We start from the raw sequence: 21,958 nt of genomic DNA on the forward strand, positions 1-21,958 counted from the left end.
AAAAGGACAAAATCATGACTTGTTTTTTTTCCCCCTATTGAATAAGCTGTTTTACCTGAAAATGTGAGAGAGAATACTGAAGTAAATAATTTGTAAATGAGGTTTAACATCCATTGTAAAACTTTTAGCTATATACATAATCTCTTTTATGATTGGCTGAACTCCACATCCGGGTGTCGTTTATCCGAATGGGCTACATAGTAAATTAAACTTTATTTATTTATTTTTTTTATAAATGTGCCCTACAAATATCTGCCAACCATTATTGCTTTATTAAGGCCAATTTTACCAGATTTTCTTTTAGCATAAAAAATAAAAGAAAAAGAAAAAAAGAAAAAGAAAAAACGACTGACAGGATTTACTAAAAACACACAATTTGTGTGAATAAGACTTGGACGGTTATTTATATTTATATGATTTATGCTTGTTGCATATGCATTTGTAGGAGTTTCCCTTTCAGACCCACAATAGACAATAAAGCAAAATTGTGTCAAAATTCCGGTCATGGTAAGTGTACTTGTAAACACAGTGTGACAGACAATATAATGAAAAGAGCAATGGATCAGTGCACTAGTAAAAGTGACAGCAGCCACATGTGTCTCTGTCATTAATGTTGTCGTCAAAACAACAAAAGATAGCTTTTAATTGTAAGGAATGAGAATTAATAGAATTAATAGGAATGAGAATTAATAGATGTATTCCGTTTAGTGGGGTATCAGAACTAAAAGATGTGTTATTTTACATGTGATAACTTTATTCAGTTTCTGTAGTATTTCTGAATACTAGAGTTAGACCTACCCAAAAACTTTTTTTTTGTATTTTTTAATAGATTTTTGATACTTTTTTCAATTCAATTCAAAGATTGATATCAAGCTTCCTAGTGTTGTGTAAACATAACAAAATTACGCCATTGTAAAATCGCAATGAGTGAGCAAACATTTACGCGAGACAAACATACTGTAATGTTTTCTTAAATTCTTAAAAAAAAGAATTTCTATATCGTCATAAATATCATTATCGCAAAAATCTTGAAATATTGTGATATAGTTTTGAGGTTTATTCCATTATTTACCACTTCCAAAAGAACCAAACACTATTTGGTAGATTGCATATGTCATTATGGAAATGATCTGGTTGCGTCTGTGTTCTTTCATTTGAGAAACTCCCACTTCACACTCCCATCAGCACTTTTTTTTTTAAATTGAGGTCTCACGCTAATTTGCCCTATTTAGTAAATCTGGCCCTTAGTGTCCAAACCAATGAACGATACGTTACTATTTATTACAAGCATGCACTGCAGTTTTTTTTTCTTCTGCCGCTTTAAATGCTAAAGCTTGTCAACGTCGGATGGATTCTAACCAGAAGTCAAATTCGAATTCTAGCATTGCAGGGTAACTAGCGAGTGTTTTAGATCAAATGACCAAAAATATACAGGTACAATCAAATGTTGAAAAGGAAGCACATATTTTTAATTTATACATTGGGATGGTATAATATTATTTAACCAAATTGCCCCTTTTTATCAATGATCATTCCCTCTTCAATCGCCTGATTTAAAAGCAGGGTAAAAAAAAAATCTTATGACTTTTTCTCTTCTGCATGACTTGCATATCCATCTTTTTCAGTGCCAATGCAATGGCCTCCAGACAAGATTTGCTCAACTGTAGCGCCTGTCTGAGGCTGTAAATAGATCATCTTTGCCCCATTGGCAGCATTTAGACGAGACTACCCTCACAGGAGCTAAATGGATTGCTTGTTTTTGGTTAGTATGGTGAAAAATTGGTTTCCACAGAGGAGAACTATACATTCAGGTTTGGAATGAAATGAGTGGAATGGGAGCAAATGGGAAAATTTTCATTTTTAGGTGATCCATCCCTTTAAAATTACCATACTTGCCCTACAGTTCTTTCAGAGCTGTGCTAACTGACTCTAAGGGCCCTATTTTAACGATCTAAGCGCAAGTGCACTTAGTAGCTAGTTTAACGACGGGAAAAATGGTTGGTGCTCCCGGCGCATGGTCTTAAAGGGTTGTCCCTATTATCTTAATGAATAATGGGTGTGTTTTGGGTGTAACGTGTAATAAACCAATCGAGTCTCATCTCCCATTCCCTTTAAAAGCCAGTTGCCCTCCTGCCATGGTGAATCGTGCCATTTACATGGTGGAATTTGCAAGCGGAAAGACTGGACGCTTCTCTAGCGAGGAAACAGATCTGCTCGTGCACGAGTTTAAAGCGAGACCATCTACAGTACAAGCCGTATTCCACCATATCTTCATGTACGCAATATTAAAGAGCCCCTATCATGGATTTTTTAAAATGACTGTTCATATGGTGTGGAATATAGCTCTAAGGGAATGAAAACATCCTGCAAAGATTTATATCTGAAAGTGCACCGTATATAAAGTTATCGTCTTTCAAAAGTGAGAGTCGACTCTGAGTCTATGAAATTAATTGTTTTTGAAACGAGTCATTAGCTGTTAGCCGCGCCCATTAGTCATTAGCCGCGCCCAGTTACTGCGCGCAGACGGAAGTGTAAGCTTGAAGTCTACACATTCAAATACTTCATCATAGCATCATGTCGAGAAGACGCTGTGTTCTACAATGCAAAGATAGTTCAGCCACTTTGTTTTCATTTACCAGGGACGAGCATGTGAAGAATCAGTGGTTAGAGTTCATATTTGCAACGATACCACAACAGTATAGCCCGATTGTGTTCTCATCATTTTAATTACGAATCGTTCAAAAACATAAATGAATTCAAATGTGGATTCGCAAGCGGTTGTTCCTGAAGGAGGGCTCAGTAACTTACTTACCCAGTGTATATGGATCAGCTTCCTCCTATGAATCACAACCTGTAAGTATTATTAATAATTGTTGCTTTTATGGGTTTTGAACGGTTTTGTAGCATCGGGCGCGAGGAGGGAAGGCGCAATAAGTATGTGTGTGCGCGTGTGCGTGTAAGTTACGCTCAGCGCAGCTTCTAGGTCTCCAATGTCAATTTTTGTAAATATGTGAAATGTTTGTCGCTGTTATTGGAGTTGTCATAAAGAATAGAGAGTCTTGTAGTTTTGCAGTGCTTTATCAATATGTTTATGCGTTATGCTAACAAACAATAACTGACTGGGTCTGTCATCAGACCAATCACTGCCGATTAGCGTCACGCAAAGGAGTGGTTTGGAAAAATGAGTCGTTGTACGAATCATTTGGGAGTCGGTGAGCAAATCAGTTAAAAATAAATGCATATTATAAGGCAAATAAAGTATTTTTTATCATTGCATGCATGTTAAACTGTTTTTGGGAACTCCTAAAACAAAAATAGGAACATTTCAAATGCTATGATAGGGGCTCTTTAATCTTTTACATTCGAATTCTTTTATTTTTAATACTTGGCATGTGTCCCTCATATAGGCTCATATTACACGCTCTTTAACCCTTATGCTGCATTAGGGACATTTTTGGTCTTTTGCAGTTTAATTTCTTTGACCATTTTGGCTGTTTTAATGCAAATGGTATGAAATTTGGCAAAATTTTTACTTTTTGGATACATGTAAAAAATGTGATCCCATTTTGCAAAATATGTAGAACACACACTGTGTAGATCAAATAGTAACACTCAGCACTATAAAGACCAAAAATGGCCCATTGAAACCCATTAAAACGTTGTTTAAATCTGAGGGTGTCAGTAATACATGAAACATGATTTTTGCACAAACATCCTTTCATTTTGAAGCAAAAGCATTATATTTGCATTATATAGTGTATTCCACCAGATGACGTCACTACATATTTATTCCCTATGGGTGGAAATGCACCTTATTTTAGGCAATAGGCAATGTTTAATAGGTGGCCATTTTTGGTCTCTAACGCAGTAAGTGGGATTTTTTGCAAAGTGGGACTGTGATAATCCAAATCTAAAGTTTTCTCTTTGCATTTAGTTTATTGAAAATAATTGAATTTTTGTGTTTTTTCCTCTTATACAAATTGATGGTTTTGCCACCAAAACTGGTAATTAAAGGGTTAAAATCCTGAAATTGAATACATTTTTGGTAGTTATGATGAGGACTGATGCTGGTTAAAAGATTTAACTTGGTAAAAGTGGAAAATAATAATAATATATAATATTTTAGGCAATGTTTAATATGTGGCCATTTTTGGTCCTTAATGCACTCAATGGTGTTAAAAATCTAATGCAGCACAAGGGTTAAATAGCAAAAAAATATACTGCGCCATTAACTTTAGACCAGGTTTCAGTTGGTCAATGGCTCAGTCTATTTCAATTGCCTCAAAATAGCAACGTGCCAACAATGCGTCTGAACACACCTTGTTCTCAGACCAGCAGCCCATGGGCCAACAAATGGGTGCAAATGCATTTTCTATTTAAACAAATGTGGCGCAGGATGTGAAAATGATAATTGCGTCGGGCTGAAACTAGCAAAAAATACTTGCATCACGTCTGACACTTCATTGCGCCGGGTGTATGATAGGGCCCTTATTAACAGGCATCTTATTGACTTTGCAATTACCATTAACTTGTGTTCTGCTGGTGTAAGCGGTCCAATTCGAGCCGATCCAAGTAGGGCTGTCACGGTTATGGAATTTCCCTTGCGGTAATATTGAGTAAATTTATTTGTTTAATTTATATGTTTTTGTTGCTATATAAATAAAGTTTACGATGTGGACAAAAACGAGGACATTTTCAGTAACCATTGTAACCGAAACTAAACAGCGTCTACAGTATATGCGCATTGAAAGACTTCACTCAGCGGGCATGTTGTTATGACAACGGACTTTGAGCGAGTCATTGAACCGTTCATTCAACGAACACGTTTAAAAAAGCTGATTCATTAAAAGAGATGTAAAGAAACAATATGTTAATTATTTTTAACATTGATGTTCAACTTTTCAAGGCTCAGCTGAGCAGCAATGCGTCGCATGGGCAACGCTGAAGCTGATGCTTCACTTATTAGAGACCCATTGATCCAATGCGTGACTCACTGATTTTATTTCGGCTTCCTTGTGCTGTGGGATGCTGACCAGCGCTGCTGCTGACGCGCATTTATGGGAAAATACCCGTGAAGAGAATGTTAAAATGATGATGCAACAAATATTTCGCTTCCCTTTGACACGACAAGCTTTTCACGACTTCAAAGACAGACGCAGGTAATTGCACGCGCTCTGCCGATCTCTCTCATTCACTGTCTGTGTGAAGTCTGTAGGCTACACATCACCATGATAAACAGTCTTGTTATCATTATGAACTCGTTTAACATTCAATACACATGCATTAAGTTGAAAACAAGAAGGGTATAGCCTTATAAAAAAAAAACGTGAATATCGCGGTTGCTGCGGTTACGTGCTATCCTCTGCGGTTGACTTGTCAGAAGCGTGGTACTACAATATTGCGGTTACCGCGACAGCCCTAGATCCAAGCGGCCGCAATGTGAAGACTTGTAAAGTCCGCAGTCTCTAGTTGCACCTCGTGAGCCCAAAGAGTGAGATTTACTCACACACCTCTTACTCTTACTAGCTGGTCCCCGTTACACTCAACCCCCTAAACCTCACTCCCATCCGGGTCACGGCACCAAATTTAACTGGTCCAATTTGGTAGGACCGTAGGTGGGCAAATCATCATATTAGAATGATTTCTGAAGGATCATGTGACACTGAGGACTTGAGTAATGATGCTAGGGAATTACATTCAGCCTGTCGATTCAGCTACTTCATTTAAACATTTTGTCATCTGACCGTGATCCATTTAGAAGAGATGGCAATTTGACAGATATAGATCACGACATGGCAAAATGCATTTTTCCACACTTCACTCAACTCCACGCTGCATAATCCCCACAAATGTCATGCAGCATTATGATATAAAAGCCAGTGTTAATGGAAACGAAACAAGTTTTGATTAAATAAAGGATTGGTGCTGGGCTGCACTAATGGAGCTTGTAGGAAGCTTTGATTGCATTACACTTGGGTCCATCGGCCACACATGTCTTTATTAAATGAACAGCTCAGACGACAAGATTATTCAACAGTTTATCTGCATAATGAAGTCACCAGACAAGTATATATCTTCTGCTATGACATGCTGGGCTCAATCCAGCACAGAACTGATATTTAAAAATATCTAAAAATGCATATTTCATGAAATTGTTTCATGAGCTGTGCAGATGCCTCCTTGAAGATTAGGAAAAAAAATGCATTCTGTTTACTAAAGTGCTTCAAGCTATAATCCAATAGCTCCAAAATGAAGGATTTGGTAGTCTTATTTTATGTATTTATTATTTCCCCAAAGACATTTTCCCTTTGTAAACCATGCAGGGTTTTTTAAAGTCAGTCACCAACTGATTTACCAGGACCGAATGTTTTTCTCTCGTCATGCAACATTAGACTAGGAAAAACAATACTGAAATCTTCCATAATACAGGCTTTTTTTTTTTTTTGCTGATTTCATTCTACTTATTGATTTGGCATAGATGTCTAGGACTAAAAGCATTTCAATGTCTTTGTATTGATTTGTAAACTGAATATTTAATCATATTTTTATCACACCATGGCTTTATTGATTTGTTTTGAGCATTCATGGCAAGCCTGTTAACAATAGCGAGAGTATAACAAAGCAGAAATTAAAGCATTCCCAGATGTCACTCGGGATAACAGAAACATTATATGGTTGATATTGTAATATCTGAATTAAAAGAATGAAACTAGGTCATAACTAGGCATGGTATGAGCATTATCATTTGACGTTTTCACACAGTTTTCTATTTTTAGGCTATATATATATATATATATATATACACACACACTGTATATATATATATATATATATATATATATATATATATATATATATATATATAACCACAGCAATGGAAGTGGCAGAATGTAAATTAATCAAACCTGAACACTATTATTATTTTTTTTTATATATATATATATATATATAACTAATTTAGATAAGGATCATTTAGTGTTCAAGTTCAATTCACTAAAATAATGAACAAAACTAGCAGTAAAAAAGCACTAACATAATTGAAATTAATCAATATGAAATGAAAAACAAAGTAATTATTTATGTTCACTGATTATAATATACAACAGAGAGTTCAGAATCAGATACTGTACTGACCATTAAGAGTATGTTTTATTATGAGCTGTTCTGAATTGACCCAGATATCTTTGAGAATAGATTATTGGCACATATTTTTAGCCAACAAGCACCTGTGAACACATACAAACACACGTTGGTGTACCCATCATAATGAGGACATTTGATAGGCGTAATGATTTTACTACTGTACAAACTGTATATTCTCTCCCTCACATTAAACCTACCCATCACACAAAACTTAATATAACATTAAAACCCATTTTAATTATGAGGATAAAGGACATGTCAACATAAACCACTTTACATTGTAATACCAGTGTAATAACCATGTCATTATACAAATTTGTGTCCTCATACAGGTACACACACACCTGATAGTCAGCCATCCTGTTTATCACCTCTCAATGGCTTAGTCTTTTGTGAGACCTGCTCACAAGCTCGATTCATCACTGTCACCAGGTTCTTTCTATTCTGACACACACACACGCGCGCGCACGCTCTTATCGCTCTTCAGCTGGGTGGTAACTCAATCATCACCTCTGTGTCTCTCCAGCACAAGAGAGTGAAATATGTCACAGCAGATCTGTGTTTTACCTGCGAAACTAGAAAAATGGCTTCATTGTTACCATTCGTTCACTTATTAACTGGGCTGAAATAATATGCAACTCACTCTCATGGCAATAACTGTTTTACATTTTGGTGGATTATTCAAAATATTTCGTAACGTCTAATTCATATTTATAGTCAATCTATTTTTGTACGAACTGTTTACACCCAGCTTACTTTTTTTTCTAAAAATCCTACAATTCCATACACAGTAAAAAGTGTTCAGTTCACTTAGGCTACTAAAAAAAACCCCAAAAAACTAGTGCTGTCAAACGATTAAAATATTTAATCGCGATTAATCGCATCAATGTCATAGTTAACTCGTGATTAATCGCACATTTTTATTTATTCGAAATGTCTTTTGATTTCGTTTTGGTACATTATTTTTTTTTCTCATTAGAATGCTCTTGTCAACATGGAAAAGTGGATCGGCTTGTTTAGTGCAAATGTTTTATTATTATTATTATTATTGAAAATAGCATTGGAATAGTGTTGAATTTCACACTAACATATAAATAATCTCTCACAAAATGTAACACTGTCTATCAATAAAAGGGTGAAATAAATACTGACGAGGTCCTGATATTGACGAGGGGCTGGAGAATTCGCATCATCTGTGTGTGTGTGTGTGTGTGTGTTTGCTTGGCCATCATCAAGTGGTGTTTCAGACTGGACGTGCTGCGATGATGATAGCTCAGTTCACAATGACAAAACACACAGATCACTTGGTCTTGTCAATGGGACAATTTGGCAACTTTTTAAATGAAAACTTTCCATTCAGAATCTTCTGAAGGGGAAACATTTCGGCGTCTCACGCTCGTCATCTACTCAAAACGTAACGTTACTATTTGGCCGGCTCGCAAGCCGTAACGAGTGTGTGCGGCACAAAACGTCCTCGTCCTGCGCTCTGAAACCCATTCATTTCAATGGCTTGTGCTGCGCGAGGACGTTTTGTTGCTTCTTCGACCAAAGCGCAAGCGGATCTAGAACGGAAACAAAACAACAGGCACGCCGCAAACACACGTTTGGCCTTGCGAGCCAGCTTTGAGTGGATGACAAGCGCGAGACGCCGAAATGGATCAAAAAAACTACAAAGTTTGAAAAAGACCGTTAATCGCGTGATAAAAAATGAACGCCGTTAAAATGGGTTTGCGTTAACGCCGTTAATAACGCGTTAAACTGACAGCCTTAAAAAAAAAAAAACATTGTAAACTTGTTGCCTTAAAATTACGAAGTGAATAAACGTAATGATTAATTGAAAAAATTAAGTTATATGAACTTGACAATTACATATTATTTCACAATGCCACATTACTTATTTATTTCGATTAAGTAAGAAGTTACTTAACATTTAACAGATTTCCTCATTTTTTAAGTTAAGTCAACTGATCACTTTTTTGCAGTGTACAAATTCATTTGAAAAAAATAAAATAAAATAAAAAGTTACATTTTACGTATGAGATTAAATTGGAATGACTCAATCCCAGCAAATAAGCAATATTAAAAGTTAAATAAACAGTTAAGAGGAATATATCATTGAACCAATGAGATTGTACAGTTGCTGGAGCTACACTTTGTGTGCATTGCACATTCCTCTCTTGAACATTATTCCTCAGTGCCTGCTTTTTTCAAAAACATCAACCCTCAATATATACAGCAAAACATATCACACCACACCAAGCCAATTCACATTACAACCTCCTCCAAACATTCACATTACCTAGAATCATACAAAACCGCACCACATCTAACCCAAACAAACACCCACCAAACAATGACAGATGCTAAATATTATCTCACAGCCCGTTCAAGCAAAACGGTGGCTATGAAATTCCTAAATCAATCCAGTGCACTCTGGCCTGGCTGCGTCTCAAATGCGATTTGATTCCAGCATGCTTGACTGCAGTGTCTCATTGATAATGCGGGGATCATCGCTGCTCACAGTGGCAGGGAGTCTATCCAAAGTCATAATGCGTTGCGCAAAAGGCTAATAGGTAATTAATATGCAGCAAACAGTGGTGTGTCTGGCAATTAACGAGCCGGCAAGGATCTCAGTATAAGCGACATTTTGAGACAAGAAGTGTTGATTAATAAGGCTTTATATACCAGAGAGGAAAAAAAATCTAGCTTTGATAGCAGACATGTCCTATAATTGAAACCATGATGCTCACTGTAAGATGCAAGCCAGAGTAAGTTAACGAAAGCTAATTGGTTGGAGAACATTACGATGAAAGCGGTTGATAAATGCCCTGACAAATAGATTTGATGCTAATTACAACAGGAAGTTGAGTGTTTGACAAGCATTTAATAAAGGGCGAATCAAGCTAAATGTTGGAATGGATTATCTGTTGCTTAATTGTGTGTGCTCAATTATTTTTTTTTTATAACACAACAGAACGCACCACTGCCCTTGTGAAAAAGAAATACACTACAAAAAGAGTCTAATTACAGTGCAAAGTGCAAACTGCATGCAATGCTTTCAGAAACTAAATTGTAATTAAATGCAAATTTACTACAGTTTTAATGTATATTAAGTGCAATAAGCTGAGCTTTAGAATGATTTTGACCACTTAAGCAGGACTGAAACGGATTGTTCACTCAACAATGAAAATGTTGTCATCATTTACTCACCCTCAAGTCGTTTCAAACCCGTAGGAGTTTCTTTCATTTGTTGAACACAAAATAAAGTGTTTTGAAGAATGTGGGCAACCAGATAGTTGATGGACCCCATTGACTTCTATAGTATTTGTTTCCCGTACTGTAGAAGTCAATGGGGTCTGGATACTGACATTCTTCAAAATATCTTCTTTGGACAGATTTGTCATTTTTGGGTGAACTATAAGTATGTCTTTATACTGTTTGTAATTTCATAATTAAGTCTAATGTCATCACTACAAAACAATGTTTACAAATGTGCTTTAAATGTAAAACTTTTAATTTGACATCATTACAAAGTGCACTTTTTAGAAGTGTTAAGAATCATGGTCCTGAAAGTGTAATGTATTAAGTACACTTAAGTTGCCTGTATCATTAATATTAAATTGCCTGTATAATATTAATGTACAAATAATATTAAAGTTCAGTTTTACTTTTAAGATTTGAAGTACACTGCAAGGGCACATTTAATACAATTTAGTGTCCTTTTTTTCCACAAGGATAAATCATTCAGCTGAAATTTGTCTTTTTTAAATACTGGAAACAACTGTAATTTCATTATAATTCAGTGACACCACTTCTATGCTGAATCTACAGCATCACCACAAACAAAATTACATTTAAGTTGATGTGTACAATAAATACACTTCAGCTGGGTTCAGACCACACACGTTTTTTTGGTTTGTTATGATAGTCACTATGTCATGAGATTTTGACTCCTAAAATTCATGTCATGTCATTGACAAAAAACATGTCCTGCTCAGCCAATCACCACTTGCCATCTTTAACGACATGCGTGATGTCATCCAAAATCCGGAACTAGTGACTGACTTCTGGAAACAAGAGAGTAAACGTACACTGTGCGTTAGCTTAATGCTAATTCCAGCTTAGCTTAGCAAAAGAGGTGTGTTAGCTTAATGCTAATTCCAACACTCACTCGGTTTCTGTAGTGCCTCCACTATCGTTCTCCAGCGTTTATCTTTTCTATCTTTTTTTATCAGTGTTTATCTGTCGTGGTCGCCCCTTGAGGAAACATCATAAAGGTGGGTGTATTGTGGATATATAGTGGATATACCTATCCTCCATTGCATAATTCCACCAAATATCTGCATCTCTCACTCGTTGCGTCATGTTTGAAAGCCATGGACGAAAGAGCTTCTGTGCTCCTATTGGTCAATGTCACAAGCCCATCGTGGAGTGGAAACAATTAAACATGTTAGTATTCCTGTTGTGACGTCGTGAAGCGCCGCAGTCCGTTGTCGTCCACTATAACACACTAAACAAGATAAAACAATCGATTACTGCATCCTAACGCTAATTGGGGTTTACGAATCACCACAAGGTAGGCATTAAATAAACATAGGCATTAGATAATAAATATCTTTACTAGGCTACAATCAAAAAAAAAAAAAGTGTAGCCTAACTCATAAATTAATAAATCTTATTTTATGTAAATAGTTATTTTTGGAAGTCCCACTGAAGTGCCTTGGAGCGCACAGCTTTGTATAATGTGTTGACGTGATTTCCACTGAAACAGGAAGCTAAGGCGGGACATGTTAAATGGCTCCTCCCCCTTTTTAAAATAGCCAATAGCGCTTAGTTTAGCTCACAGACTGCAAGTCCTATTTGACGGTACCAATTAAGCGAATCTGAGCGCTGATGATACGTTGGATTCAATAGTAGAGGTGTTAATAAAAGGTATTTCATTTTTAATTAACCAACGTACTGCTGGAAAACGGAATAAAACTCGAGCGTTTGAGCAACCGAACACACATCTCCAGCCCATATTTCTCATGACGCGTCAACAGTCGCTTTGGCCAGGTGATGTTTATAGCACAGTGGGTGGAGCTTTAGATTCTAGAGAGCATTTGATTGGACAGAAGATGTGATTGAGAAGCGTCCGTGGTGATGTCATAAAAATGTGTGATCCATTTTAGAGGAATTGAGAGACTATAAGTTTTAAATGCTTACACATGCAAATTTTGTCGTTGTCATGGATCACACCAGCTTATTCATAACCATAAGGCTAACATATTCATACTAAAAGCTAAAAAACTTAAATTTTGATTTCAAATTTCCATCTGTAGGTGAAATCTATGGTACATTATTATTTAGAACAGACAGGGAAAAAAAAAAATCAATAAATCCGTCAAACAAAAACCTATGAGAAAACATAAACTTATTTTTCCAAGAATGCATTTTTTAAAACAGAAACAGACCGCAAAATAAATTGTAACAATGGTACCCCAGATGGCTATCGACTCTCTCCGATAAACATCCCTTTCCTATGTTTAACCTCCTGTGAGTAAACGTGACTTGAAACGAATACATTCAAATGCCAATATGCAAACATGTGATTGGCAGCGTCTAGTGTTGGTTTTTGTGCTCGGCTATTGTTGAGTCCGAACTTGTGTATTTTCCCTCAGTGCTCTGTTTGAATAGCGGGGTGGATTGAAGTTGATTTATAGCATAGCAAATCTGCTATCTAAATTCCATTATGTCAATGACATCAAGTTGGACGTCTGCTAATACCCACAGCATGTCATCTCTATGATGCCCGGTATATGCAGGCCTGAAAACGCATCAAAATTGTCATTGTTGGGTTTTGTCATGCATTGTGAGATATGAAAAGAGCTTAGAAGGGATGTAATGCTGGACTATTCACAGAACAAAAACTGACATTGTGAATATTCAATTAGATTGTCTCCATATTTGGTGCAAGGCAAGCTAAGTGGAAATGGAGCAAATTAAGCTTAAAATCCTGATATTATCTACGCAAAATTATTACGGAATAAATAACCAGTCTGAGGGTTAATGCTGCATTCAACTCAGACATCCAGAATTTACAGCTTTATACTTGGAAATTTCAGGTTTCACAGATAAACACGTGTTAGAAGTCACAAAATACTGTGGTTTAGTTAATGATAAACTGTTTAAGCAAAGAAAAAAAAATGCATTAAATGAAGTCAAAGTTGTCAGGAGACATTTTCTTTGACAGATGTGTAAAACAAGGTACATTTATGGTTGATAATCAAAATGGCAAAGCTAGCTTTTGTTCCAATGTCATCTTCTGAAACGTATAAGTGGGAATATTACAAATCTAACTCGAATGAAATAAGGATTATGTAAATTGACTAAGTTAATTATAATTTTATATAATGTTTTTTTTTTTTTGTTGGGGATGAAAACCTGAATTGAAAGCTCCCCAATCATCCAGTCGATGCAAAAAAAATCTATGTTTAATCAACATTAGAATGATTTGTGGAGCATTCAGGTTTTCATCTTTCTGTTTTGATGAAATCCTTTAAAGAAAAAAAAAAATAGAAAAAATAAAAAGCAGTGATTAGCATTCCCGAACTGTCACATGCTTGTAAAAGGGAATAAAAGTGCAGGTGTTCACAGGGAATATAATAGGGACAAAATTTGGACATAATTACACATAATTGGAACATTTCTGTAATTTTAGCTAATTCAGTTATTCTCAATTGGTGGGTTGCCACCCCAAATAATGATTCACAGGTCTAGTCTGATCAAGTACAGCAGGAAAAAAGCAATTCTGAATGCAAATACTAAAATAAAGTGTAAATATAATTATAAAGTAAACTACTTATACAGTATATAACCATGCTAGACTAGCTATATCAACTTTGAAAAGGACTTTATTTTTGCATTGGCACAAAATTAATTGGTACACTCTTATAAAAAATAGGTTTCATTGGGGTTCTATTTATGAAGCATAAGGTTCGTTTATGCAAAAAAAGATTCAATAATGACAAGAACGAACCCTTTTGGCACAAAGATTCTTATAGGCTAATATTCACTCATATATTACATTATTCTGCAACATTTTGTAATTAAATTATTGTTTATTAAACTTTTGTAGCAATATCACATTTTAATCATGATGATTTTTGGAGGAGAAAAACTGAAATGGCATTCTTCGTGTGATATTGATTAACTACATAAAATGATAAAAAAATATATGCATTTTCTAACCCCCATATCTTGAATTGTGTGATCATTCACATGCATTCATAAATACATTTTAGGGTCTTGTTGTTTGTCAATAATATGAAATATTTAATCCGGAAAGGACAAAACAAATGATAAGGAATAAACCCCAAAAGGTTCCATATAGAAAATTTGTATTGGCTACAAAGAACCCTAAAACGTTCTTATACCCCATATACCGTCATTATATGACTGACAAGAACGGTTTGACCTAAAAATATCAAAATTGAAAATACTGTGGAAACAAAGACACCTACATCTTGGATGCCCTTAAGGTAAGCTAAAACAATTTCAAAGTAAACTATCCCTTTAGTACAGTAACTAATTTTAACTAATGACCCTTATTGTAAAGTGTTACCAATGTACATATTGTGTTGATATTGCATTGCAGAACACTTGTAGATTCTGTTGATGTTACTGACAAAAAAAAAAGTCATTGAAACATTTATGTAAACAACAAAAGCTTGTCAGTGTGTTTGAATAAGGCAAAACCTGTGCTTGATTTGCATTTGACTGCAACTCCAAAATAACCTCCAAAGACCTTGCATTTATTCAGTGTCAATGCAGACCTAGTTTGCTCAAGAACAACACTTCAGTGTTCTCAGATCAATGTTCACCCACACATAATCACATCAGAAACTGTTATCACGCACATGTCTGGCATCCACAAATAATAAAATCAAGCCATGTTAGACACATCTGGGCTATAAAGCGCCTGCGACTCTGAAACCTGATGTCAACTCACATTGAGATTGTGAAGTAACCATAGAAAAGTATAAACCTCACAAGGAGTGCAGGAGGAAATGTAGAATTAACAACCTGGTGCTGCTTCTCTCACACACACACACACAGCAGCGAGTGTGGATAGCTCTAGCTGTGTCATTTTCACTCGTGTGTGTGAGTGTGTGTGGAGCTGGTCTTTTCCCAGCAGGGCCCCCAGACGGGTTGAGAAGAAGACTCTCAGGATGAAACTGTCATTTCCTGACTCTGAAGAATATCCGACGTGCCGCTTTCCGAGCACACTGCAGTCTTCACCGGTGGGTGAAATCACAGGTATAACGGCTAACAAATGAGCCAATAAAAACCCTATCAAATCCTCACACTGACGGCGCAGGAAAAATGTAGTCAATCACAATTAGATCACCATCCTACTAAAGTAGCGAAGCCGTTTATGAACAGTGCTTTCAAAGTAATCAATCACTAATTTGGTTTCCACACTACATGCCACAAAAGATCGTGAAATTGTCAGTTCATTTGACAAATATCAAGAATAAAATAGAAAAATGTATGATTTACTCTCCCTGATGTCATTTGCAAACCTGTATGACTTTCTTTCTTCCACGGAACACAAAATATGTCCATGATGTTCTTCTCCATTCATCAAAAACATAGACCTCATGTAGCCCTGACCCTTTTCAGCGCTGCACTCGTTATCTTACGGTTTATGAAGGTAAGATGATGATCTTATGAACCACTCATTCATGCTCATGGTAATTTTTGTTAACTCTACAATAAGTAAATCCACTTGAGCAGGTAATTACTCTTCAATAGTGATGCCATAGAAATAAACGGAGCTATCGCAATAACAGAAGTTCAAACACAAAATTATAAAGATGACGCTTGTTTCTCTGGCGGATAAGGTCTATAGACCTTATGTAGCCCCACCCCTTTTCAGCGGTGCGCTCGTTGTCTTTTGTCTTCCGGTCTGTATTTTCACAGTGATATTGCCTATATATGAATGAACAACCCGATCTCACGGGAATTCGTACGAATTTTATGAGGTGGCTAATTCGTAACAATTCGTACGACCTCACTCGTACAAATTAGTACGATTTTGCTAAATCGTTCATATTTTACGAATTGGCCAATTCGTATGAATTCGTACGAATGACCTACCCCTGACCCCGCCCCTAAACCTAACCATCACGTGGGCTTAGACAAATCGTATGAATTCGTACGAGTGAGGTCGTACGATTTAGTACGAATTAGCCACTTTTTAATCACTCGTACGAATTTGTATGAATTAGAGATAGGGTAGGAATGAACGGCTCGTTTTAAAATCTTCCCGGTCTACTGACATTTGTTAAGACCTCTGCTTTAAACATTACAATATTAAAACATTACAAACATTGATAACTTTCGTTAACTTTACATTAAGTAAATCCACTTCAAAAGCTAATTACTCCTGAACAGCAATGCCATAGAGATATACAGAGCGACCGCAAAACCGGAAGTTCAAAGACAATATTCTAAAGATGGAAGCGCCCTTGTTTCTCTGGTGCATAAGGTCAATATGTACAGTGACTAGAAATTGTCAAGCTCCAAAAAGGACAAAAAAGCCTGTCTACTATTTTTCATGTTGGGTCTGAGTATTCTTGTTTGGTTTTGCACTGTTTCCTGTGTTAGTACATGTTACATGGTTACTCATTGTTTGATTATTGCACTGCACCTGTTGCTCGTTTCCTTTCACTGATCTGTGTTTGTAGTGATCTTTGTCCCCAGATAGCAAACTGACATTGAATCAACGTGGAAACGACGTTTCTTATGACATCGAAACAACGTTTTGCTCATCGAATTAACGTTGAACCTACGTCAGACGCGCCATTCTTCAAAACTAACTGAAAATCGACGCCATTGGTTTGCTTTCCTAATGTTGAAATGATGTTGGTTTCAAGTTGATTTTCCGTTAGTTTTGAAGAATGGTGCGTCTAACGTTGGTTCAACGTTAATTCGATAAGCAAAACAATGCCAGATCAACATTGTTTCGATGTCATGTTGCCAATGTCAGTTTGCTATCTGGATCTGGTCCAGTCCAAGTTAAATTGTTGTCCTGTTTGCCGAGTTTTTGTATTTTGATACTCAGAGAATTTTTTTTTTTTTTAGATTGTTTTCATTAAAATCAACTGTTGCGTCTAGATTCAGCCTTTATTTTAGTCCATGCTGCGACACTCCTATGCTACAATATACTTTCTGGTTTTCTTTAGAATATATTTTGAAGAATTTTTACACTGCAGAACATTCACATTTCATACAAGGACAGCTTAAGTCTTCTAAGCTAAAGTACACAAATACATGATATATCAGAAATAAGTATCATGATTCATGATATTTATATATATATATATATATATATTGCAAAAAAAATCATAATTAGATAAATATTTGAGTTAATATATTGAAAATGATTGTAATACATGTATTGTTTTAACATGTTTTAATCATAATGTTAATAAATAATTATTACATTATAATTTAATAATCATAAACTCAATGCTAATCATCATAATAATGTTATTATTATTTTATAGCAATAAAGAAAACTCCATGTTTTTGTTCTTGTAAACCATGTTTTTTTTAAACCATGTAAACCAAAATTTCACCATACTATTCACCCCTAAAACGATTGTTTTCACAAAAAAGTCTTGAGAGTTAAAAGTATTTGTGTCATAATTCTAATTCAGAAATACTCCAAACAAAACCACACCAAATATTTTAGAATGATTTTTTACAGTCTAGTTAAAATCCCTTTTTATTTTTGTATTTTTTTTTAAATACAATATATATATTGAGAAATAAAATATCGCATTCACAATGGTAGATTATTGTGCAGTCCTAAATTACAACCTAAATAAAATAACAGCATCGCTATTCTTTAAAATGTACTATACTGTGTGTCAAAAAAATAAAGAAAGTCATGTGCATTTGGAACGATGTGAGGATGAATAAATAATGACACATTTTTGGATGAGCTTTTCCTTTAAAAATCTGTAACTTATTAATCTGTAACAATAGGTTTGATACTGCCAGACAACACGGTGGAAATAACATCCTCCACATTTCACTAAAACCCAGCCAGTGCTTGTCTCCCGGTGCTGTTAGCATGATGTCCTCCCGAAATATCTTTTTCTTTGGTTCATTTTCACAGAAAAGCTCAATCTCTTGGCATGTAGCGAGTGACCGGATCGAGTTTGACATTTGCAGCAGTAACGGATGACAGGAATGAAAATAGAGGGAGATCATTGGAGATCCAGCTCTTTCTGAAAGCTTCCGCCCTGGAGAGCCCGAATGAATTCCACAGAGGGCCGGACGCCATTCCATCCAGTCCATCTTTCTCTGTGTTTTTCTCCCTCACTCACACCTTGTCTTTGCCAATTAGCTTGCTTAGTCCACCACTGTTCATTTATATAAGATGTGGACTGGCATTTCATTTTCGAATTCCCAGTTCAACCATGTATGATATGGGTACATCGAAAAAAGCTGATTTTAATGGTTTAAAGAGGATATGCTAGTATAACATTACAAAACTCCGGATTTAGGCTGACTACTTTGTTGGCCATCTTGGTATCCGATATATTCATCAGAAACTACTGGAATCCAATCTGGATTTAACACAATGGATATACTTTTAGGGAGTCAAATTCATGCCACACATAATTCCAAACAGAAATGTGGAAACACTAAATAAAAATAAATAAGAAGCAAAAAAGGATCACAAAATATAATATATATATATATATATATATATATATAAAATTGACGGCAAAAAATTAATCACTGCTATAAAAGAAGCTAAAATTTGTTAATATTTTTTTTCTCTTGCAATCGATACATGTGGCAGGGATTTGAAGCAACCTGTCAATCACATGACATCCACCAATAGCAAACAATCATCCAGTCAATTCCCCACAGAAAAAAATCAAGCCCCGCCCACATTTGATCTTTTTCCAGAAGCCATTTCACTCAGACTTATGGTGCGATCTATTATTTTTCCGTCTCGGAGATCCAAATCGGAAGACAGGCATTGCCTAGCAACGCGCCCTTTCTTCGGATTTCTCCTCTCGGACGTCGGGCAACCGTGAGGACACCGAGCAAGAAATTCCGATTTCCTGCGCCCTGTGTGACTTGTATGAATTGTTTTCATTGTTTTTGAACCGCTTTGGTATTTTAAATGACGATTATAATCACTCGTATTACTGCGTCCCCAGTAGGTATGGGAATCGGTTGTTGTGAGTGCAATTACTAACGTTGCTAGCGTTGCTAACAGAAGATTAACATGAAAAACATGAAATAAAGTGAACATTTTCAAGTTCAAATGGCTGCGTTTTGATAAGGTGTAGTCATAATATATATATATATATATATATATATATATATATATATATATTTATTTATTTTTTGTTTGTTTGTTTATTTATTTATTTATTTTAATGTAAGTGCCTGGTACTCGGCCAGTGCTACCATTACAACAGCTTTCCGGGTGGCGTGCATTTTTTTCTCCGACTCGGACATGCAAAACATAATAGAACGCTTGAAGTGTTTTCGTGACGTCATATCCGAGGTCCGAGTCAATTCGTTGGCTATAATAGAACGTACCATAATGCAACTTCCATTTCATGCCGACTTTAAGGCCTTTATTGCTTGGTAATAGCACACAATTGTATAGGCCTACTACAATCTTTCACAGTTCAGCTCAGATTATCTATTCTATTCCCATCTATTCTATTCTCTTCTATTATTTTCTATTCTATTCTACTCTATTCTATTGCAAGAGGAGCAAATTCTCCTCTAAGCCATTAACCTCTGTATTCTTTTTTTTTCTGCTCAGATAAAATGGAATTGTTTTTTTGACAAACTGAATGCATTCAGTGTGTCTCCCTAAAGAGCCAGACAACCCCTTTCCCTCTTTATCTCAGGTGACTGTCATGTTTACATTAATTGTATAATTGCTTGCACAAAACATCTGAATAGGAACACCATTGCACACCCACACCCACAGCTCCGAATACTCATTGTACCTCTTTGCCCACTGAATTGCAGACCGTCCCCCACAGACAAAAGCATTGAAAGCGTTTCCGACACTTTGTCGCCCCTGTCTGCTTGGCAACCGGGCCAACTGCGCTAACCAACTCCCTCTAAAGCTTACATTGCAGAAGCACCGGACATTCCCTCGGGACAGCTCAATGGAAATTAATTCGCACAAAAAAATATCACACCGCGCTCAAAAAGAATCCTTATCGCAAAGCGCCAACTCCGGCAGCAGACAAAGGAAGCAATCTGAAGAGAGGAGAAAGAGGATGAAGGAGACGTTTCATTCACAGGACACACTGCCCTCTTCCAGCACTGGAGCGTGGATCCCTCTATCACTTCCTGTCTTCTCCATCCGAGCCATCATTATATTCTCTAGGCTCCAGTGGTGTGGATGGGGGTTGGGTAAAGCCATCATAACTGAGACTTAAACTACAGAGAAAACCGCAGTTCATCTTCTTGCATCTCACAGGGAATCAACAGTACTTTCATCGTCCTGCAACTTAGCATGCTAACAGATGAATCAATGTATGTTGACGATCAAAGACTGACTGTGGTTGCTACAGAAACCAAAGTCAGAATACTGCATATATTGATCAACGTACCAACAGAAAGGTGAAAGCATTAAGAAGAACACGATATTTGAAAGCAACATGAATTGTTTTGCACAGCATCTAAACAATTTAGAAGATCTGCTACTAAAGAGATTTTAAAAAAAGACTGCTAGTAGTGATAGACCCTGTAGTCGTGTAGAAATGTTATGAACATTTTACTTGTTGTTGTTAATTTTTTCAACCCGAACAGGTATTATATAACTTATTGGCCACTCTTCTGTAAAGATATTGGCATGAGCCATTGAAAAACCCATTGACTGTTATAGGCCAATAATGAGGCTGCTTGGCTCAACTAAACAAGACCCCAGTTTCACAAGCTCTCACTATAATCGGACAGATATAGTATAACATATGCGTATTTGGCGTGGTGTCCGAGCTCAGAATTTGGCCCGAAAGCAACAGAGCAACCCCCGTCCCCAATCCCTGGCTGGGATAGGAATCGAAAGTGGGGAGTTGGGGTGGAGGAGGGATGCTAGAAAACTGTAGTGAAACAGTGGTAGGTCGGCTCTATATGCCTTTTCTCGAGCTGATTGGGTAGATTATCTGAACACTCCCCCTGAACGTTGCTTATAAAACATAATTTCACAAGTTCACACTTACATATAATCAGATATAGTATAAAATATGTGTATTTGGCGTGCTGTCCGAGGAGAAGGCTCTGAGATCAGAATTTTGGACCTCACCCTGAGTACTCCCCAAGAAAAGCAAATAAGCACTGGACAGCCAACAGGAGACGGATTGAAAAATAAAACCCGCAAAATTGGGCAGCGAGTTGACGAATTGGAGGAGGAGCTTGGCCAATTTGCATCCGATGGGAGTTTGCAGCACACAGAATCAGATGGGTAGGTGAGTATTCGCAAAAAATTGAGTATTCGTTTAATAGTATACTAATATGTTGGTTTCTCAAGCCCACATGATCATTGACTAAGTTTACATGCAGCCAATAACCCGGTCAAAACCGGGATATTAGCAATAATCCGGTTGCGAACGGCCATGTAAACACCGGCAAAAACCAGAATATGCTCATATCCCGGATTTTAAAAAACAGGATATTATACCTGGGGTAGCCCTTTTTAACCCAAATTTTTGGACATGTAAATGCGTATCGGCATATCCTCATAGTGATTTGTGTTCTGCGCATGTTCTATTCA

General features: G+C 36.4%; 1 protein-coding gene across 1 annotated transcript in view; it reads right to left on the reverse strand.

Annotated features, from left to right (window-relative positions):
- The window catches only part of unm_sa34860 (un-named sa34860), a 110,269-nt gene that overhangs the window by 59,373 nt on the left and 28,938 nt on the right, over nucleotides 1-21,958 (reverse strand). The window lies entirely within an intron of this gene.

The sequence above is a fragment of the Pimephales promelas genome, chromosome 23 (assembly GCF_988280905.1).
Source record: "Pimephales promelas chromosome 23, fPimPro1.hap1.1, whole genome shotgun sequence".
Lineage (NCBI taxonomy): Eukaryota > Metazoa > Chordata > Actinopteri > Cypriniformes > Leuciscidae > Pimephales > Pimephales promelas.